Source organism: Cebus imitator, unplaced genomic scaffold (genome assembly GCF_001604975.1).
Source record: "Cebus imitator isolate Cc_AM_T3 unplaced genomic scaffold, Cebus_imitator-1.0 Scaffold28, whole genome shotgun sequence".
Lineage (NCBI taxonomy): Eukaryota > Metazoa > Chordata > Mammalia > Primates > Cebidae > Cebus > Cebus imitator.
Genome location: NW_016107343.1, coordinates 10,921,158 through 10,941,956, shown reverse-complemented (window position 1 = coordinate 10,941,956; position 20,799 = coordinate 10,921,158). Strand labels below are relative to the sequence as shown.

The following is a 20,799-nucleotide window of genomic DNA, read 5'->3' as shown; positions in this document are numbered from 1 at the left end:
AATGGCGCGATCTCGGCTCACCGCAACCTCCGCCTCCTGGGTTCAGGCAATTCTCCTGCCTCAGCCTCCCGAGTAGCTGGGATTACAGGCATGCGCCACCATGCCCAGCTAAGATTTCCTCTTTTTAAAAAGTGAAATAATAGCACTATATCACAGCTTGATTTTGGAAAACTAAATAACACCATCATAAAAGCAGCCTATAAACTATAAATCACTATGTAAAATATAGTGTGCCACATTTTTCAGGTTATATCAGGTGAATGCCCAATTTCATTTAGGGTACAAAACACTGGAAGTGAAGAGGGGGGCAGTGTCCGTGTCTTGAAATAGAGAAAATATCCTTCTCTGCAGCTGTCTGTTTATGTATGTTTCACAGCACCCAGGAAACCTGTCATTCTTAGAGTGATCTGCTTCTTTTTCATCCTGACAAAGAACAGAATAAGAGGAAATCGTCGTCAGTCAGTAAACACCACATATTCATTTATTCATTCTTTTAAAGAATATCTATTAATCACTGAGATGTGCCATGCGTTACGCTGAGCTAAGTGCTCGGCACACAGAGATGAATAAATATCAATCTATATGTATAAACATTTAGAAAAAAGTCTGGAAAGATATCTCCCAAAAAGTCCCATCTTTTTTCCTTTCTTCCTTCTTTTGTTTCTTTCTTCCTTCTTTCCTTAAGTAAAGTTAATTTCACAAAATTTAAAGTCCTGAGTCAAGGTAACTCAAGGAGGCCAGCCCTGTGGCTCAATGGCATCTGCTCAGCCATCCTCAGGCAGCCTCCCTTTCAAAGCCAAGATGCACAAGAAAACATGACACTGATGAGCAGAAGCAGCATGTTCTGTCTTCCTATGGGGACTTTTTTTATGTTTCAGGAAACATTTTCAAGTAGGTTGAAGAATTCCCATTATGTCTCCATCTGAATTGGGTCACATGTCCTTCCTAAGTCACTGGTAAAGGAAATCATAACAGTGGCCCGGACCAGTGGTCCCCAAAGTGTGCTATGGGGATTCCTGGGGCATCTCAAGGCCCTTTCTGGGAGCCTAGGAGGTCAGGACTGTTTTCATAATAATAATATTTTTTTTTGCCTTCTTTATTTTCATTCTCTCACAAGTGTAGACAAAGTACAAAAAATTCATAGATATGAAACTACCACTTCCTGAGTTTTGATGTTATACCAAATCAGAATATCAACCATCACCCTAAAATGTTATTAAAATTATAAAATACTCCTCCTTTTTCTAAGCACTTGTCTGTGAGATCAGATGTTTTTCATATATTTGTTATAAGTAGAATTTTCGATTCTGCAAAAGAAGTAGCACTCAAATATAAATTTCCTCAGCAAGGCAATTTACTTCTACAGAAGGGTGCAGCTCACAGATGGAACATGGCGAGTGCACACCTGGACCAGGAGGGGAAGAGGTACTTATGCCTGACGGAAGCCACCCCTACTGCTGTGTCATTCCCCTGCTGGCTAGGGTGAGACTGCACAGTCTAGTCTAATTCCGATTGGCTATTTTAAAGGGAGCAGGGGTACGAGCTGGACTGACAGGGTGGGTAGTTCAGCTGGACAGGCGGTTACGGGCAGGTCAGAGCAGGTAAGCAGGGGTCAAAGCAGCTGACCGGAGCAGGTGACTAGAGCAGGTGGCTGGGATGAGTCAGGATGGGGCAGGGGACTGAGGGAACAGATGTGAACTACTGATTAGAACTGGTGGAAAATGTTGTTTACTGAAACTACAAGGAAGTTAAACTTTAAAATAGAGAATTGAAGAATAAGAGAGCTGAACATACCGACGTACTGCTTCTTTGAAGAGAAACTTGGGGTTCACTACATCTAACATATTTAACAGCATATCACAACCATTTGAATGCAGAAGGCTTTGAAGTTTGGCTATTATGCTAGACATTTAAACATTTATAAAAATGTAAAACATACCATTCCTCTCACCAAATGTTTTTTTTTTTTGAAAAGTATATTTATTATTTTGTCATTAATATATTATTTATGGTAGTCTGTAATAAATGCATTATTGTTATTCTTAATGAATTAGTAAATAAAATGTTTTACATTTTCTTTTAACATTGAATGTGATCAATCTCAATAGATGTCATGTGCATAAACTAAAGCTTCTGTGGGCCTTTACTAATTTTAAGAGCATAAAAGTTCATCTGGATATGTCTGTAACTGCAACACGTGAGTTGAGATTGATATCTAAAGTTTGCCACAAAGGAAGATGGAGGAACGTGGCTGTTGGTGCAGTGCCCACAGTGCTGTGAATTCTGAATTCCCGGGTTATCAATTATTAGCACTTTTGATTTTCTTTATGTGTTGCTAAACTTTTAAATGAGAATGTACTGCTTTTATAAGCAAAAAAAAAAAAAAAAGAATAGGATCATGTTTGCTTTGAAATAAATAAGTTAAAATAGGGGTTAATAAGATCTTTAGTTACAGGAACAGATACTAAAACAATTAATTTTGAGCCTGGCTTCCTTTTTCTAAGAGCTTTGATATGAACAGAAGAGAGTTTGGGTCATGGAAGGGTGGATTTCTTTTAAATAAGAGAAACAAGCAAATGCGCAAGCCGAGGGAAAGATCCAGTGAAGAAGGACAGGTAGAAAGAGAATTGGAGGCATTGGACATAGAACAAGGACCCTGGGAGACAAAAGGAGCTGCCCCCAGAGGAGAGGTGGAAGCATTCACGTTCAACTAGGAGCCCTCCTCCTGAGATGGGGGAGAAAGGAATGGATGAACACCAGCCGAAAAACTTAGAGGTGGAGAGAGAAGAGGAGGGAGTTCTGATCATGTTTCTTCTTTGTAAGGACAACCATACCAGAAACTGACATGTTAAGAGGCACAAAAGATAGAGCACTGTAAGCCGTCTAGGAGCATGCAGGCTGAAGAGAGACTGACAAATAAAAACTCAATAGGAACATGCAGCTGTTATCAAAAGTAAGCTAATTACAGCTTACATAATTTTTACTAATCTATACGGACATCTAGGAGCCTTCCAAGAGAACGTGTTCTTCATGTTTAAAGAAGACAGGGCCATTGTTTGGCAGGAAATAGGAAGTTCAAGCCAAGACAAAACTATCCACCGAATGTCCCTCTGCACCAGCATGTGGGGTATTAGGGCAGGCAGAGTCCCTGATCACCTCCACCTCCGGTCACCGCCATCCACACAGGAGCCTTTATGGGCTCCACGAGAAGTGCCATCTCCCATGTTTGCCTGCCTTCCGGGTGTATGTGTGGAGTGGTGCAAAGAGCTGGAAGCACTGCTGAGTGGGTGCGAGTGGAAGGTAGGACCTTGCACCTTGCCTGTACAATCCTGCCATCTACCCAGGGAGATTTATTCTCTGCAAAAAAAATTAGAGAAAACCCCCAGGCTACACTGTTTGGTACACATTATGTATGCAAAGGGATCTATAATTATAGTCCCTGAACTAAACAAAGGTTCAAATGCCCTCCAGAATGGCTTTCCAAATGAATGAGGAAACTTTCCAATGGAGATCTTATTTGTTTGGACCTACTTAACATTCTCAGATATCACAGCCACTCCTAGGCTCAACTCCAATTAGCAAACATTGTTTTTCCTTCTGTGCTTTTTAATTTTTATTTTTATGTTGTAGTTGTTTTTTTAACATAGAGATGGGGAACTCACTGTGTTGCCCAGGCTGGTCTTGAATTCCTGGGCTTAAGTGATCTGCCCACCTCGACTACCAAAATGTTGGAATTACAGATGTGAGCCACCATACCCAGCCTGTCTGTTTAAATTGATGCATAATAGATGTAATAGTTTCATGGTACATATGATAATTGAATACATTCATATAATTTGAAAAATTAAATTAATGTACTTGAAATATCCATCACCTGAAATATGTGTCTTTTCTCTATGCTAGAAATCTTTGAATTATTCTAACTATTTTGAAATGTACAATAGATTATCAACTATAGTCATCCCCATTGATCTATCAACACTAGGTATTGTTTCTTCCATCAAACCATGTATCCTTCTTCTGTATTTACCTCCTTTCTCTACCCACTCCTCCCTTCCAATCTTTCTCTACTTGCTGCCTTCTTTCCCACCTTCCTCCTCACTCAGCAGACCCTTTCTGTTCATCTCTCTCTCCAATCTTGCTGTTTTTTTTTCATTATTTTATCTTAGCAATGAAATACAAAATGTTCATTTGTTTCAGGAGACTACAACTAAATGAAAGTACAACTCTACCCTGAAAAAACAACTTTAATAATCTCTAAGTCTCTAACTGGTTTTTTTCTTAACAGTAAATGGCTGTATATTAAAGGGCTATATATGCACCCAAAACAAAAGCACCCAGATTATAAAGCAAGTTTTTAGAGCCCCTTGAAGATGTTGAATGTTCTTCATCAGACATTACATTTATCTTGCATTTGTTCAGTATTAAATCTCTGATGTTAAACACAATATAAGGACTTGTTAAAGACTTTTCCGCATTTTTAACACTTGTGGAGCTTCTCTCTTGTATTAATTCTCTTAAGTCCAAGAAGTTGTGAGAACCACCTGCATGCTTTGCCACATTCTTCACATTTGTAGGGTTTATCTCCAGTGTGAATTCTCTTATGATTAGTAAGGTCTGAGAAGCACTTAAAGGTTTTGCTATATTCTTCATATTTGTAAGGTCTCTCTTCCATGTGAATTCTCTTGTGGTTAATAATGGTTCAGGAGCAGGTAAAGGCTTTGCCACATTCTTGACAGATGTAGGGTTTCTCTCCAGTGTGAATTCTCTTATGTTTACTAAGGGCCAAGAACCACTTAAAAGCTTGTCCACATTTATTACGTTTGTAGGGTTTCTCTTCAGCATGAATTATCTTATGTCTAGCAAGGTCTGAGAACCACCTATAGGATTTGTTACATTCTTCACATTTGTGGGATTTCACTCCAGCATGAATTCTCTTATGATTAGTAAAGTCTGAGACTCACTGAAAGGCTTTGCCACATTCTTACATTTGTAGCATCTCTCTGCAGTATAAACCTCTTATGTCTAGTAAAATCTAAGAACAACCTATAGTATTTGCCACATTCTTCACATTTGTAGCATTTCTCTCTGCTAAAAATTTTCTTATGTTTACTGAAGATTGAGCACAACTCAAAAACTTTGTCACATTTATGACATTGACAGGTTTTGCTATGGGTAGTTGGTAAACATTGATAAAGGTAATTGAAACTGCTTTTCTGCCCCTTGCAATTACACATACATTGGTAGTCTTTCTTTAAATGTGAATTATTAAGGTCACACATCTTCCATATTTAATTTCAAAATCACTTTTTGAAATTAATCTTTCATATCATGCTCCAGCAGTATCTCTACAGTGAANAAAAAAAAAAAAAAAAAAAAAAAAAAAGCCGGCATGTATTTGAAATGTTCACCTCCAGAGAAGTAGCAAAACAGCATTCCAGCTCACTAGGGTGGGTCTTTCCTGTACTTTGGGGCAGTCATTCTCCTTCACAAGACATTTCGCAGCCTCCATATATTCCACCATCCTCCCTGTACCTGCAGGGCAAGGGATAACAAGGGCTGTAATAGAGTCACAAAGGAGCTCCTGGAATGGAGAAGATGGAAGAGTGGAGACGGGAACTCTCTGTGTTTTTAATCCTATTATTTTTATAGGCACAATTTATATATTTGGTGCCATAAAGTTTACATAAAATCAATTTTTGCAGAAGGCAAAAATTAGAGACATAGGTGCATTCTCTCTAGTTTTAAAGGCACTGCTCATGTGTGCTGTAATAAACACGTGATAGTTTTATTGCAATAGTCAGATAGTTCCATTGCAATAGGATGCCAGTGAGCTCTATAAAGAAAAAAAATACAGCCAAAGAAAAATCTGCTCTCCAATAACCAATGGCACAGGGTACAAACACTCTCGGGAGACCCTCATCCTCCTCACACAGAACTAACCTGCCAAATTCAGAGTCCCCGCAGCTGGTGAAGACTCTTCTGTGTCCTCTCCCTCCCTCATCCATTAACATACTAGAAAATAAGCCTATTTGTTGAAAGTTTTGGGCTGTCTTATGTTTCTGTAATCGATTGTTTTATGTAAGTGCTAATTTGGGAATCTGGATTCACAGCCTGTAAAATTATTTCGCTCAACGTTGATACTCTAGAGAAAAGCTATCTGCTTAACCAGCCCATCTTCCATCACTTTTAGTGAAACAACAAATGAACAGAATCAACTTCTGAGTGATCCAGGAGGCATTTTCACTTGAATTTTGAATGAAGAGTCAGTCTAGGGTGGGATGAGGCAGCTACCTAGAGGCTGGAGATTTTCTCATTTAATCTTCACAATAACTCTGTGTATAGGTAATATAACTATCACATTTTACAGAGAAAGAGACCGAGGCTTGATTACATGTCTGAATTACATTAATAGATGTCTTAGTTCATTTTCTGCTGTCTATAACAGAATACATGAAACTGGGTAATATATAAAGAAATTTATTTCTTACAGTTATGGAGACTGAGAAGTCCAAGATCAAGGGACTGCACCTAGTGAGGCCCCTCTTGCTGATGGGGACCCTGCAAGTGTCTCCAGGTAGTGTTGGACACTACGTGGTGAGAGGGCTGAGTGTGATAGCTCAGGTCTCTCTTTCTCTTCTTATAAAGCCACCAGTCCCACTACCATGATAATCCATTTACCCATTAATCCATGAATGGATTACTCATGAGGGCAGAGCCCTCACAACCCAATCACCTTTTGAAGGCCCCACCTCTCAATACTGCTACATTGAGATTAAGTTTCAACATGAGTTTAGGAGGAAACAAACATTCAAACTATAGCAATTGTTAATTGGAGGATTAAATCCAGACTAAGCAGTCTGCCTCTGTGTTAGTCTGTTCCCACATTGCTATAAAGAACTACTTGAGATTAGGTAATTGATAAAGAAAAAACATTTAATTGGCTCACAGTTCTGCAGGCTGTACAGGAATCATGGCTGGGAAGGCCTTAGGAAACTTACAATCATGGCAGAAGGTGAAGAGGAAGGAGGCATGTCTCACATGGCTGGAGCAGGGGGAAGAGAGAGAATCGGGGAGGTGCTACACACTTTTAAACAACCAGAGTTCATGAGAACTCACTATCTCAAGCAAAGGAAGGGGAAAATCTGCCCCCATGATTCAATGACCTCCCATCAGGCCCCTCCTTCAACATTGGGAAACTAAAATTCAACGTGAGATTCGGGTGGGAACACAAATCCAAACCACATCAGCCTCCCATCTGACTCCAGAGGCTACACTCTGAAATTTCACACCGCACTGCTTCCTCGGGCCTTGGTTGAGGGTTATGTCCTCTGTGAGACCTCCCTGTCCACCAAGAGTTCTTCCTTTCTCCTCCCAGAGCATTCCAAAACAAACTTCTGCAGAATGCAAGAACAAGAAATGGGCCATTTTGACATTTGCAATCCTAACCCCTAGTTCGAGATGCTTTCTCAGTAGATGTTTATAGGTTGAGTAGACGTCCTGTGAAACATAAAGGATCTTAGAGGGCAAATGTATGTTCTGTATACTGCCATCTGGTAGCTTCTCAATCCATGTCCAAATACCATTTTTCTCTCAGTCATTTAATCTTCCCTACTAGTCTTAGTCTGTTTGGGTTGCCATAGCAAAGTACCACAGACTAGGTGGTTTATGAACAACAGAAATTTATTTCTCACAGTTCTGGAGGCTGCAAGTTTGAGACCAGGGCACCGGCATGGTCATGGCCCTCTCCAGGTTGCTCACTGCTATCTTCTCCTTGTCTCCTCACATAGTGGAAAGAAGGTTAAAGAGCTCTCTAGAGTATCTTTTATACGGGCACTAATCCCATTCATAGGGGCTCTATCCTCATGACCTCCTCACCTTCCACGTCCCCATATCCTAATATTATCACATTGGGGGTTAGGATTTCCCAAGGTTAATTTGAGGGAGACATAAACGTTCAGTCCATGGCACTCCACTTTGCCAGACCTTGGAACTCTTTTTCCTAATTGCAATCTCTTTCATAGTTACCCTTCCCTTCTTCATCATCACATAAAATGCAGTTTTTAAAAATTTGGTTTCATGTATTTCTCTTGGTGTATGCTCTTTTCTTCATTATTAATATCTCCTTGTTAGAGATCATAAATTCTAAGACCAAAAAACTGTGTAATAAATATTGACAGAGGATCTTAAACCCAGTATATGCTTAATAAATAAACAAATGTAATTCTCCTGGCCCATCTTTAACACCACACACAATTCAGCACTCCTTCAAGATTTATACACTCATTTACTGATTCATTTATTCACTGAGTAAATTCACAAATGGCTATTATAAGGACACGTATCACAGACTGGAAGTGCAAATATGAAACAGACATGAACATAGCCTTCAGAAAGCATATGTCTACAAGGAGAAATAGCGAATGTTCCACTAAAAAGAAATAAAGAATGTCCTCTGACCATTTCCAACTAAACAGATTAGGAAAGACTTCATGAAGAAAAAGGACCTTACAGAAAGCCATAAGATAAGTAATATGTAGAAATTTGGCAAAGAAGAAGACAGAAGGGCATTCCAGCTGGAGCAACGGAGCAAAGAATTTGAGCAAACGCAGAAAAATGGGAAAGCCTGAGGCATGGACTTGAAACAGAGCAAAGTTAATCTTGCTGAGGCATAGAGTGGGGAAAGAGGAAGGTAAGAAGCTGAGATGGAAATGTTCATAAACGCTGGACGATGAAGCAAACCCAAATGAGGCCCAGGCTGGGGATGTCAAGCCACTGGAAGAATTCCCCTAATTTGCATAGCTCTCCCATGGAATACAGTGTGAGCAGCCCACAGCAGATTGAAGGTGTCTAGGAGCTTGACAGACTATGTTGCAATCAGAGACAGTCTTCCAGATACGGGAAGAAGGAGCCATAGGAAGGAAGTATCCAGATGGAAAAGCATCATGATTGCCTTTGAAGTCATCATTACTGAGGACCTGTTGCTGTATGGCACAGCACTGGCTACTATCCAAAAGAAACTTTCTCTGTGAGCTTCAGTAAACTTCCTTGCCTCTCTAAGCCTCAGTTTTCTCATCTATAATATGGTGTGTAGTGGAGGCAGTGGAGCAAGGAGAGCTTGCTGTCACCCATCTGGCAAGAATATTATAACTACAAGCTAACATGTAAAAGACTTGACACAATGCCTAATAACTAAGGGCTGCTCAATAAATGGTAACTATCTATTGTGAAAATTTTAAATTTATGTGTGCATGTGTATATTTTATTGCATGTATATATTTATGCCTATGTAAATCCACACACATGTATAGATACATAGTGATTTTTCACAATATCCTGATGAGGCAGGGAAGGCAATTTCCCAAAGAAACTAATCCCACAGAAGAGTTAAGGCATTTGCCCAAGATCACACAATGGTTTGGATTAGAACCCAAAGCTGCCTCCTCCTAGTCCCAGGCTCGTTCCAGCACAGCATGATACCCAAGCATACTTCAAGACAACCCAGGTATCATTTTAAGTAAGAATCAGGAAATGGCCTGGAAGGATGCTCTCACCAGAGAAGGCAGGGGAAGGAAGCTATCAATTCTCCTGCAGGTGGCTATTTTTTGTCTAGTTCTTCTACACCTTCTCAGAAGAACCAGAGGCCACCTTATAAGCTATCAATCATATTGCTCTTCTGGGCTTGCTTTATTTTATTTTATTTTATTTTATTTTTTATTTTTAGTAGAGATAGGGTTTTGCCATGTTGGCCAGGCTGGTCTTGAACTCCTGGCCTCAAGTGATCCTCCGACCTCTGCCTCCCAAAGTGCTGGGATTACAGGCATGAGCCACTGCACCTGGCCTCTTCTGGGCTTTCTTTAAATTCTTGGTAAGATTTCCTCAAAGGTGGGAGCCCCAGCTAAGTTTACTCTTTCAAATAAAGGAGCTGGGGGCAAACCTCTGAGAGTTCCTCAAGGCCAGGGTGCCTGTTTTTTAAATACTTGTCTCCCCAGCACCCAGAGTCTTGTGGGTTCTCAGGGCATCCTGCAGAGTTGTGGTGAGTCAGGTTGCAAGGGTCAGGGTCCACACGCCCAGTTGTCCTGGGGTTAGCCGGAGGACAGAGCCAGGCCTCAAGCAGAGAGGATGGAGCAGCAGGCACACAAAAGGAAATGGGTCAAACCAGGCATGATTCAGGAGATAGTGTCTTTTGGGACCATGACCCAAACATGCTGAACTGACAGCTTCTCCAGCTGGCTTTCTTTCTTCTTGCTTCATATTCTAAGGTTTCGGTCAAGAGAGTATCAACAGAAAGGCATGACATGGATGGATGTCTCGGAGCATCGAGGCAAATAAACCAAGGAAAAATAAGCAGGCCAGGAATCTTTGGTTAGCTGATCGCATTGCAATGATGCTGCTATTATAGTAGAGCGTGACCCAGACCCGGTTAGTTGGCAAGTTTTTCTTTGCAGCAATCAGCTGCTGAAAATGTACATGCCTCAGCATGCTCTCGTCTGACATGGCACTGTGTCTCCAGAAACCGTTACCAGAAAGGGATCCTGATCCAGACCCCAGGAGAGGGTTCTTGGATCTTCCACAAGAAAGAATTCAGGGCAGGTCCACAGTGCAAAGCAAAAGCAAGTTTATTTAGAAAATAAAGGAATAAAACAATGGCTACTCCATAAGCAGAGCAGTACTTAAGCTGCTGGATTATGGATACTTATAGTTATTTCTTGATTATATGCTAAACAAGGAGTGGATTATTCATGAGTTTTCTGGGAAAGGGCTGGGCAATTCCTGGAGCTGAGGGCTCCTCCCCCTTGCAGACCATATAGACTATGTAACTTCCAGACAATACCATGGCATCTATAAACTGTCATGGCATTGGTGGGAGTGTCTTTTAGCATGCTAATGCAGTATAATTAGCATATGAGCAGTGAGGATGAGCAGAGGTTACTCTCACGGCCATCTTGGTTTTGGGTCTTGGCCGGCTTTCATTACTGCAACCCATTTTATCCTCAAGGTCTTTCTGACCTGCATCTCGTGCCCACCTCCTATCTCATCCTGTGACTAAGGAGGCCTAACTTCCTGGGAATGCAGCCCAGTAGGTCTCAGCCTCATTTTACTCCACCGCTATCCAAGATGGAGTCGCTCGGGCTCAAATGCCTCTGACAAAACCATAAAGAAGGACTAAAAACTCCATATCCAGGAGCGAACACAATTCAAGCTGAAGAAAATCAGGTCATAGACTCAAGGGAGTTTTATCTGAACTTTTGAACTTAGATTTTTTTTTATTAGCTAGATTTTTAATAAAGAATAAGGATGAGAGAAAGTGATGGACAAAGGCTTTGAGACCCTGGCATTTAATTTTACTCCATGATGCTGGAATTTGAGCCCCAGATTCTCAGGCAACATTGGAAAAATAAAGAGAGCCAAACTACTCTTGTGTTTTCTCACACTGATATCCACCAAAGAAGCAGGCAGAATGCAGGCCCCAGAGCCCCAACCAGTAACCCTACCTCCCCTCCAGGGTTAGAAAAAATCAGGCTCAAATTAAAGTGTTATCTGGCAAAAGAAGTGTGAAAAACTGCTGTGCCCTTTTCTACCAATTTCAATGAGCTCATGTATTTTCATTTTGAGGTGTTAAACACTGCCAGAGAGAGAGAGTATTCTATGAGTATTTAGGTCAAATGCTAGGATTTCTTTTAACCCTTTAGAATTCCAGACAAATTTCAATGATACTAAATTGAAAACCCAAAATGGATGTAACAGACTTTTTCTGGAACCTTTACAGAGTAATCTCCAATATTGGAGGTGGGGGGTGGGAGGGGTTGTTTTATGGTTTGTTTTTGTTTTTTAGACAGAGTCTCCCTCTGTTGCCCAGGTGGAATGCAGTGGTGCCATCTTGGCTCACTGCAACCTCCACCTACTGGGTTCAAGCAATTCTCCTGCCTCAGGCTCCTGAGTAGCTGGCATTATAGACACCCGTTACCACGCCTGGCTAATTTTTTTTTGTATTTGTAGTAGAGACAGAATTTCCCCATGTTGGCCAGGCTATTTTCGAACTCCTAACCTCAGGTGATCTGCCTGCCTCAGGCTCCCAAAGTGTGTGTGTGTTTGTTTTTGTTGTTGTTGTTGTTTTGAGACAAAGTCTCCCTCTGTCACCCAGGCTTCAGTGCAGTGGCTCGATCTCAGCTCAGTGCAACCTCCAACTTGCAGGTTCAAGCTATTCTCCTGCTTCAGCCTCCCATGTAGCTGGGATTACTGGTGCCTACCACCACACCTGGCTAATTTTTGTGTTTTCAGTAGAGACATGGTTTCACCATGTTGGCCAGGCTGGTCTTGAACTCCTGACCTCAAGTGAACCACCTGCCTCAGCCTCCCAAAGTGCTGGGATTACAGGCATGAGCCACCACACCTTAATATTTTTGTTTTTTTTTTTTTAAAGAGTCCATCTGATCTCAGACAGGTGGCATGATCTCTTTCTGCCCCTCATAAAAGGATCCCTTTTGTGAAATTTCCATGGAGCTTTCATAATGTTGTACAGTGGCTCTTCCCCCACCCAATTCTTCTGTCCTCACTGTGTGCATAAATTCAGGCTGGATCTCTGGTTAGATGAGGATAACCTTCCTTACCTGGTAACTCCCAAAGTAATTTTTTTAGGTTTTTAAGTTAAAAAGAAAAAAGTCATTCCTGAGACCACAGAGCAGATCTCAGCAAGCCATTCGGAAGTCATAACACTTGCACTAAAAGTCAACTTTCAAAGAAATCCCTAAGAAGGAGCCAGTCTGCCAAGAAATTGCTAATGATCTACTCTTTACCCTGGAAAGATAGATGAAATCCACGTTCTCCCTCAGCGTTAACTGTGCTGAAACCTTAAGAAGCCCCAACTCCCAAAAAGGCAGATAAAGAGTCACTCAGTCAACAATTAGTTATCTTAGGAGCTTGGTGTTGGGTGTAGAGTTAACAGGACAAGGAAACCCAATAAGCTGCCTCATACACAACTATACGCAGAGTTCAGTAACTTCCATATATGAAAACAACAATAAGAAGAGGTAATGAAAGAAAACATTTATTTTATAACAAATAATACCTGGCAATAAATTTAAGAGTTATGCAAGATGATCAAAATATTAAAATGCTGCAACTAAACTAGATGGGAAACTTGAGTAAATGCAAAGGCTTATAGTGATTTTTGGTAGCCAAGCACAGCATTATTAAGAAGCCAATTCTCCCCAACATATTCAGAAATGTAATTCACTCTCAATGAAATATCAAGTTGTTTTTTGTTCTGTCTTGTCTTGTCTTGTTTTGTTTTTTTGAGACAGAGTCTTGCTTTGTTGTCCAGGCTGGAGTGCAGTGGCGTGATCTCAGCTCACTGCAACCTCCACCTCCCGGGTTCAAGCCATTCTCCTGCCTCAGCTTCCCAAGTAGCTGGGACTACAGGCGCATGCCACCATGCCCAGCTATTTTTGTTTTATTTTTAGTAGAGACAGGGTTTCACTGTGTTAGCCAGGGTGGTCTCAATCTCCTGACCTTGTGATCCACCTACCTCACCCTCCCAAAGTGCAGGGATTACAGGCGAGTCACAACACCTGGTCTTGTTTTTTTGTTTGTTTGTTTGTTTGTTTTTTAACTAGTCAAGCTGATTCTACAGTTGACATGGAAAAAGAAACATGAAGTATTGCCCTGAAAATGTTTTAAAAGAAATATAATAGGGGCCAGGCATAGTGGCTCATGCCTGTAATCCCAGCACTTTGGGAGGTTGAGGCAGGCAGATCACCCAAGGTCAGGAGTTCCAGACGAGCATGGCCAACATGGTGAAACCATGTCTCCACTAAAAGTACAAAATTAGCCATGCTTGGTGGCATGCGCCTGTAATCCTAACTACTCAGGAGGCTGAGGCAGGAGAATCACTTGAACCTAGGAAATGGAGATTGCAGTGAGGTGAGATCATTGCCATTGCGCTCCAGCCTGCATGACAGAGCGATACTCTGTCTCAAAAAAAAAAAAAAAAAAAAAAAAAAAGAAATATAATAAGGAGAGCACTTGCCTTACAATATACTAAATATATTCTAAAGTTACATTAACATAAACCGTACAGTACTCATGCGATAAACCGACAGATCATGGCATGGGAGAAAGCTTAAAAAATAAACACAAGTACATATGGCAAATTAGCGAATAATCAATCTGGGATCTTCAATCTGTGGAGAAAGATTATTTTATAGACAGCTTAGGGACAATATGGGAACCATTTGGGAAAAAATAAAGTTGAAATCATATTTCGTATCTAACACCAGAATAAACTCCAAATGAATCGAAGATTTATATGTGAAACATGGGACCATAAACTTACCAAAAGAAACCTGGGAGGGTTCTTTTATAATGCCAGTTGGGGAAAACCTTTCTAACTATGACAGAAAGCTAGAAGCCATAGAAAGAAATATTGACAAATTCAACACCATCAAACACAAGTCCACATAGTAAAACCACCGTAAATAAAGTTTTTTATTTTTTAAAAAAGATAATCTAGGGGAAGACAATATTTACAACTTATATCACAGACTAATGAGCCAATAGAAAAATTGGCAGCAGATATGAACAGGCAGTTCCCAGAAAATTATTCTCAAATATATTTTAAAAGCTTCATCTCATTATTAACTAAAGAAATGCAAGTAAAAACTATGAAATACTATCTCCCATCTCGAAGTTCAAAAATGTCAAAATATGGCCGGGCACGGTGGCTCATGCCTGTAATCCCAGCACTTTGGGAGGCCAAGGTGGGCAGATCACCTGAGGTCAGGTGTTCAAGACCAGACTGACCAACATGGAAAAACCCTGTCCCTACTAAAAATACAAAATTAGCCAGGCGTGGTGGTGCATGCCTGTAATCACAGCTACTCGGGAGGCTGAGGCAGGAGAATTGCTTGAACACAGGAGGCAGAGGTTGCAGTGAGCAGAGATCACACCATTGCACTCCAGCCTGGGCAATAAGAGCAAATCTCCATCTCACACACAAAAAAGTCAAAATACTTTCTGTTGTGGTGTTGGCAAGGGCTCTCGAACATTACGGAGAAGTGGAAATAAATTGATACAACCCTCCTGGAGAGTAATTTCTCAAGAACGTCAAAAATTATAAATGTGTATGTTCTTTGACCAACCAATTTCATTTCTGGGAATTTATCTCATGTATATATGTATCTATCTATGTGTGTGTGTGTATGTGTGTGTGTGTGTGCATGCGCGCGTGTGTGTATACACACAAAATGATATAAGTGCACAATTATTCAATGCATCATTGCTCATTATATCAAATAGTGAACAACTAAATATCTTTTAATAAGATCCACTTTGAGGCATTCGGATCATATACACACATAAATAAAATAATACTTAAATTGTGGTAAACTTATCCAGTGGAATAGCATATAGCCATAAAATAATGAGAGGGGTTTCTTCTTGAGTTTTTTGTTCTTTATGCACTAAAATTAAATATATTGTTAAGTAAAAGGAGGAAGTTGCAGAACAATGATATGAACATCCATTCCACTATTTTTAGAGAAAACAAAAAGAATATATACATTATATTTTACATATTTGAAGGCATATGTCAAATATAATGGTAGAAGTCATACAAATTATCTTTGGAGAAGGAAACTGTGTGCCAGGATAGTGGGAGCAAAACCTTCACCATGTACCCTTTGAACTTTTTGAATTTGAACCATGTGAATGTATTATCTACTGTTTAAAAATCAATAAATACAATTTTAAAAGAATTTACAGGATACAAAGAGTGAGAAGACAAGCAAAATTAATAGTTGTGCCTAAATGCATAAACATCGATGCACAGACTCAGCGTGGGCTCCCGATCAGCAGATGGAAGAGAAAAGTGTGACTTCAGTAGCATAATATGATGGAAGGAGCTTGGAATACAAAGCTTTCACGGCGTGATTTCCAAAAAACAGTTAAAAACATGATTTCCTTCCAGAATAAAACGAGCACTTGTCAAATATTTCATTTAATTTATTAATCCATAAAGGGAATCAGTAAGATGGGAAAGCTGATGCCAAAAGCAATTGAGGAAGTGGGGTTTATATAGCCCATAGGGAAAGGCGCACCACAGGAAGTTTTTTAAAGTCAGGGACAAATCTAGTTAATGTTCCACAGGGCAATAAAAGTATAGATTACTCTTGCTAATGGACAGAAATCATTTGCTTCCCTACCGGATCCATATCTACAAGTTAACTGCCAACTTCACAGAGCAGAGCCCTTAATTGCAAATAACAAGGTCATTTGGGATATTTATTATCCTAGAGACAGAATCAGCTGCACAATTTGCCAGGCCCAGTGCAAATAAAAATTCAGAGGCCTTTGTTTAAAATTATGAAGAATTTAGGCCAGGCACGGTGGCTCATGTCTGTCAGCACTTTGGGAGGCTGAGGCAGGCGGATCACTTGAGGTCAGGGGTTCGAGACTAGCCTGGCAAACATGGTAAAACCCCATCTCTACTAAAAACACCAAAATTAGCCAGGCATGGTAGCAGGCGCCTCCCTAGCTACCTGTGAGGCTGAGGCAGGAGAATCACTTGAACCTGGGAGGCGGAGGTTGCAGTGAGCCGAGATGTTGCCACTGCACTCCAGCCTGGAAGACAGGAGCAAAACTCCGTCTCAAAAAAATAAAAATAAAAATTATGGCACAAGTTGCATGCCCAAGAAGCTGGCCCCATAGAACTAAATAATTTTTTTTTTTTTTTGAGACACAGTTTTGCTCTTGCTGTCCAGGCTGGAATGCAATGGTGCAATCTCAACTCACCACAGCTTCTGCCTCCCATGTTTAAGCGATTCCCCTGCCTCAGCCTCCCAGGCAGCTGGGATTACAGGCATGTGCCACCATGCCCACCTAATTTAGTAAAGACGGGGTTTCTCTATGTAGGTCAGGCTGGTCTCGAACTCCCAACCTCAGGTTATCTGCTTGCCTTGGCCTTCCAAAGTTCTGGGATTACAGGTGTGAGCCATTGTGCCCAGCGTAGAACTAAATAATCTTTAGAAGAGTTTTTAAACAGTGCTCCAGTGTGACATTGAGAGGACATGCAGTCACGCTGTAATCCCAGCACTTTGGGAGGCTGAGGCAGGTGGATCACTTCAGGTCAGGAGTTCGAGACTAGCCTGGCAAACATGGTGAAACCCTGTCTCTACTAAAAATACAAAAATTAGCTGGGCGTGGTGGCAGGCACCTGTAATCCCAGCTATTCAGGAGGCTGAGGCGTGGCTCCCCATCAGCATCTGCTCTATCTTTATCTGGAACTCCTGCCTCAACCTCCATCATTTTGAACCAAATGAGGAAAAATATCCTCCTTTATTTCCAAATTTTAGATAATTTTTCTTTACAGAGTCAAAAGAACCACTTCCTAGTTTTGTGGTTTTGGGCAAGTTACTTGCCCTCTGCAATGCTCCATCACTTGGCTGGTAGATGAGGATTATGAATAACCTTGCCCCATATACTTCACAGGGTTTTAATGATTACTAAATAAGACACGGATTTGACAGTTTTTGCACAATAGGTTCTATACAAACCTGTACAAATGCTTTGTATCAGCCTGTAGCTGTGGCATCCCAGCCTGGTATTCTTTTTTTTTTTTTTTGAGACAGAGTCTCGCTCTGTCGCCCAGGCTGGAGTGTGGTGGTGCAATCTCGGCTCACTGCAACCTCCACTTCCCGCCTTCAAGCGATTCTCCCGCCTCAGCCTCCCAAGTAGCTGGGACTACAGGCACCCACCACCACGCCCTGCTAATTTTTGTATTTTTAATAGAGATGGGGTTTCACCATATTGGTCAGGCTGGCCTCAAACTCCTGATCTTGTGATCCGCCCACCTTGGCCTCCCAAAGTGCTGGGATTACAGGCATGAGCCACCGTGCCCAACCCCAGCCTGGTATTCTTAGAGCTTCTCTTTGGAGAGTCAGTTTTCCTAGCTTAGTCAGAGAAAACTTCCTGGGAAAAATGACCTTCAATTGCACTGTAAAGAGAAGAAGAGACACGATGCTGTTGTCAGGAGGTGAGAGCTTGTCTCAGACGTAAGTGACTGCTTGGACAAAAGCTTGGAAAAGGAAAGGGTGAGCCCATCACAGGAGACCATGAAATAGCCAGCCTCACGGGCTGACCGGAAATGAGAGATGACCAGTCAGGTGGGCAGAGATTGCAGAACCCAAAGAACTCATCACCCCAGGAAACATCGGGCAGCTCCGTCACATTCTCCCCCAATCCTTCTAATGACAGAAGAAAGGAAATACCTCTTTAAATAAGCCACTAGAATTGGGACACTTCTTTAAACTCTTGTGTTTGTCTTCATAAATCCATGAAAATTTTACATTCTATTTCATCACATACAATTATTTTAATAAAAATTTTACATTCTATTTCATCACATACTCACAATTATTTTAACACTATAGTAGGCCAGGCGCAGTGGCTCATGCCTGTAATTCCAGCACTTTGGGAGGCCGAGGTAGGTAGATCACAAGGTCAGGCATTCAAGACCAGCCTGGCCAAGATGGTGAAACCCCATCTCTACTAAAAATACAAAAATTAGCCGGGCATGGCGGTGGACACCTGTAATGCCAGCTACTTGGGAGACGGAGGCAGGGAATTGCTTGAACCTGGGAGGCGGAGGTTGTAGTGAGCCAAGCCACTGCACTCCAGCCTGGATGACAGAGTGAGACTCCGTCCCAAAAAAACAAAAAATATTAAAAATAGCAATGTCCCTTGAAAAAAAAGTCTTTGGTAAAGTGGAATCCCGTCAAGACATTTCATAATTATTCTGTGGTTCCCCTAATCCAAGAGGCTGAAGTATCCCTGTCTGAAAAGCACTGTGCTATTAGCCTTTCTATAACATTGCTCATGACACCTCGATGATAAAGGCACAAAAGAGTCCGCACTAGGTTGAGGCCCTCTTGGCACTTTAGGGACAAGGAGTCCTTGGATGGAAACCCAAAGAAGACATGCTTAGGGCAGAGATTCTACTCCCAGCCATGGTCACATCCAGACTCCTCCACAGCCATTTCCCTTTGCACATACTGTCACCCAAGTGCCTTCAGCCTGACCTCTTCTTGACTGGCTTAAGGATATTTACAACTACTTGAGTTTTTCCAAAATTCCTTCACCCTCCTTCTTTGGCCCCTCTACTTTTTCTGCTCCATAATTGGGTATGGAAGTGGAGCAAAGGAGGCAGAGCAAGGGGAAGGGAAGCTGCAGACGCAGAACAGAGGGATTTCTGTGAGAAGGGGGTTGCGGAGCCAGAGCAGCCTCCACAATCTGTGACTTGCAGACCACCCAGGCTCCAAGCCTCCCAGCTCTGATGATAGTCCCTGCCTACTGCACTGAGCCCCTTGAATGCGCACATATTTCTGCTCTCCAGAGCTTTACCCCCCAGAGTAGAATATTATTTGTTTATCATTAGGATCAGGCTGCTGGATGCAGAATGTACTCTAGGAAGCACAAATTGCAGCCCTTTTATTTTTAACTGATCCAGGGATGAGCTTCTTTTGCCTTGCCCTTTGTTAGAGTCTGCGTATGTTGCTCAGAGACAGTTTTAAGGAGCAAAATAAATGACTGCTCCTTTGTGTTTAAAAGAGGAATTAGACTGGCCATAGTGGCTCATGCCTGAAATCCCCCAAAATTTTCTACTGCTGAGGCGGGAGGATTACTTGAGTCCAGGAGTTTAAGGCCATTCTGGGCAACATAGAGAAACCTCCATCTCTAAGTTTAAAAATAGTAATTATAAATAAATAAAATTGGAATTAAAGGTAAACTGATGAGTCTTCTTTGATTCCTTCTTCCCATCCTCAGAGCTTATTTTTATTACCAGCAAAGGGGCTGCAGGACTGTAAAATAGGAGCTCAGAATAGCTGGTCTGACATTTTTTCCTCATTTGCTTCAAAATAATAGAGATGGGCCGGGCGTGGTGGCTGACGCCTGAAAACCCAGCACTTTGGGAGACCGAGGCGGGCGGATCACAAGGCCGAGAGATCGAGACCATCCTGGTCAACATGGTGAAACCCCGTCTCTACTAAAAATACAAAAATTTCCTGGGCATGGTGGTGCGCGCCTGTAGTCCCAGCTACTCGGGGGCCTGAGGCAGGAGAATCGCTTGAATCTGGGAGGCGGAGGTTGCAGTGAGCCAAGGTCGAGCCATCGCACTCCAGCCTGGGTAACAAGAGCAAAACTCCATCTTAAAAAAAAAAACAAAAGAAAAGAAAATCCAAAATGATGGAGGTTGAGGAGGGTGTTCTGGATAAAGATGGAGCAGATGAAACTGATCAGCCTGGTGTGGATAATTGTCAAAGGGAGGAGTTGAAACATAGGGGTTTCACTATTCCTTTTACTTCCTTTTAGGTTTAAAGTTATCCATGAGAGATTTTTTAAAATCCCTGCTCTCATGGAGCTTATATCGTCTCTGAAAACAGAGGCAGTGTGAGAGAATTGTCACACAGCAGGATGCCCAGGGCTCATGCCCAGCTTTCTTTTGCTCTGCTCTGTCCTTTGCCCACGACCAGAGAGCTTCACCATCACCTCTCCACAGAAAGCTCTGTGGCAGCGGCTCTTGCCTTTACCTCTCTGCCCGACTCCTGCCAGACTGGGGCCCAGCATCCTACATAGTTCTCTGTTCCCCCACTCCAGAAAAAGTAGAGGAAGAAAACTAGGAACACTAAGTTCTCGCCTATAGGATCAGCCTCGCAGTCAGTAGCCAGACCAATTCTGAGCAGACAAAAGCCACTCTTCCCTGTTAGATGAATGGCTAAGACCAGAAGAAGAGAAACGTTACAA

The 20,799-nt window shown here is 41.7% G+C and overlaps 1 pseudogene; it reads right to left on the bottom strand.

Moving 5' to 3' along the window:
• Positions 1–4,480: 4,480 nt before the first annotated feature.
• On the bottom strand, positions 4,481–5,394 carry LOC108300494 (annotated as a pseudogene).
• Positions 5,395–20,799: the final 15,405 nt, after the last annotated feature.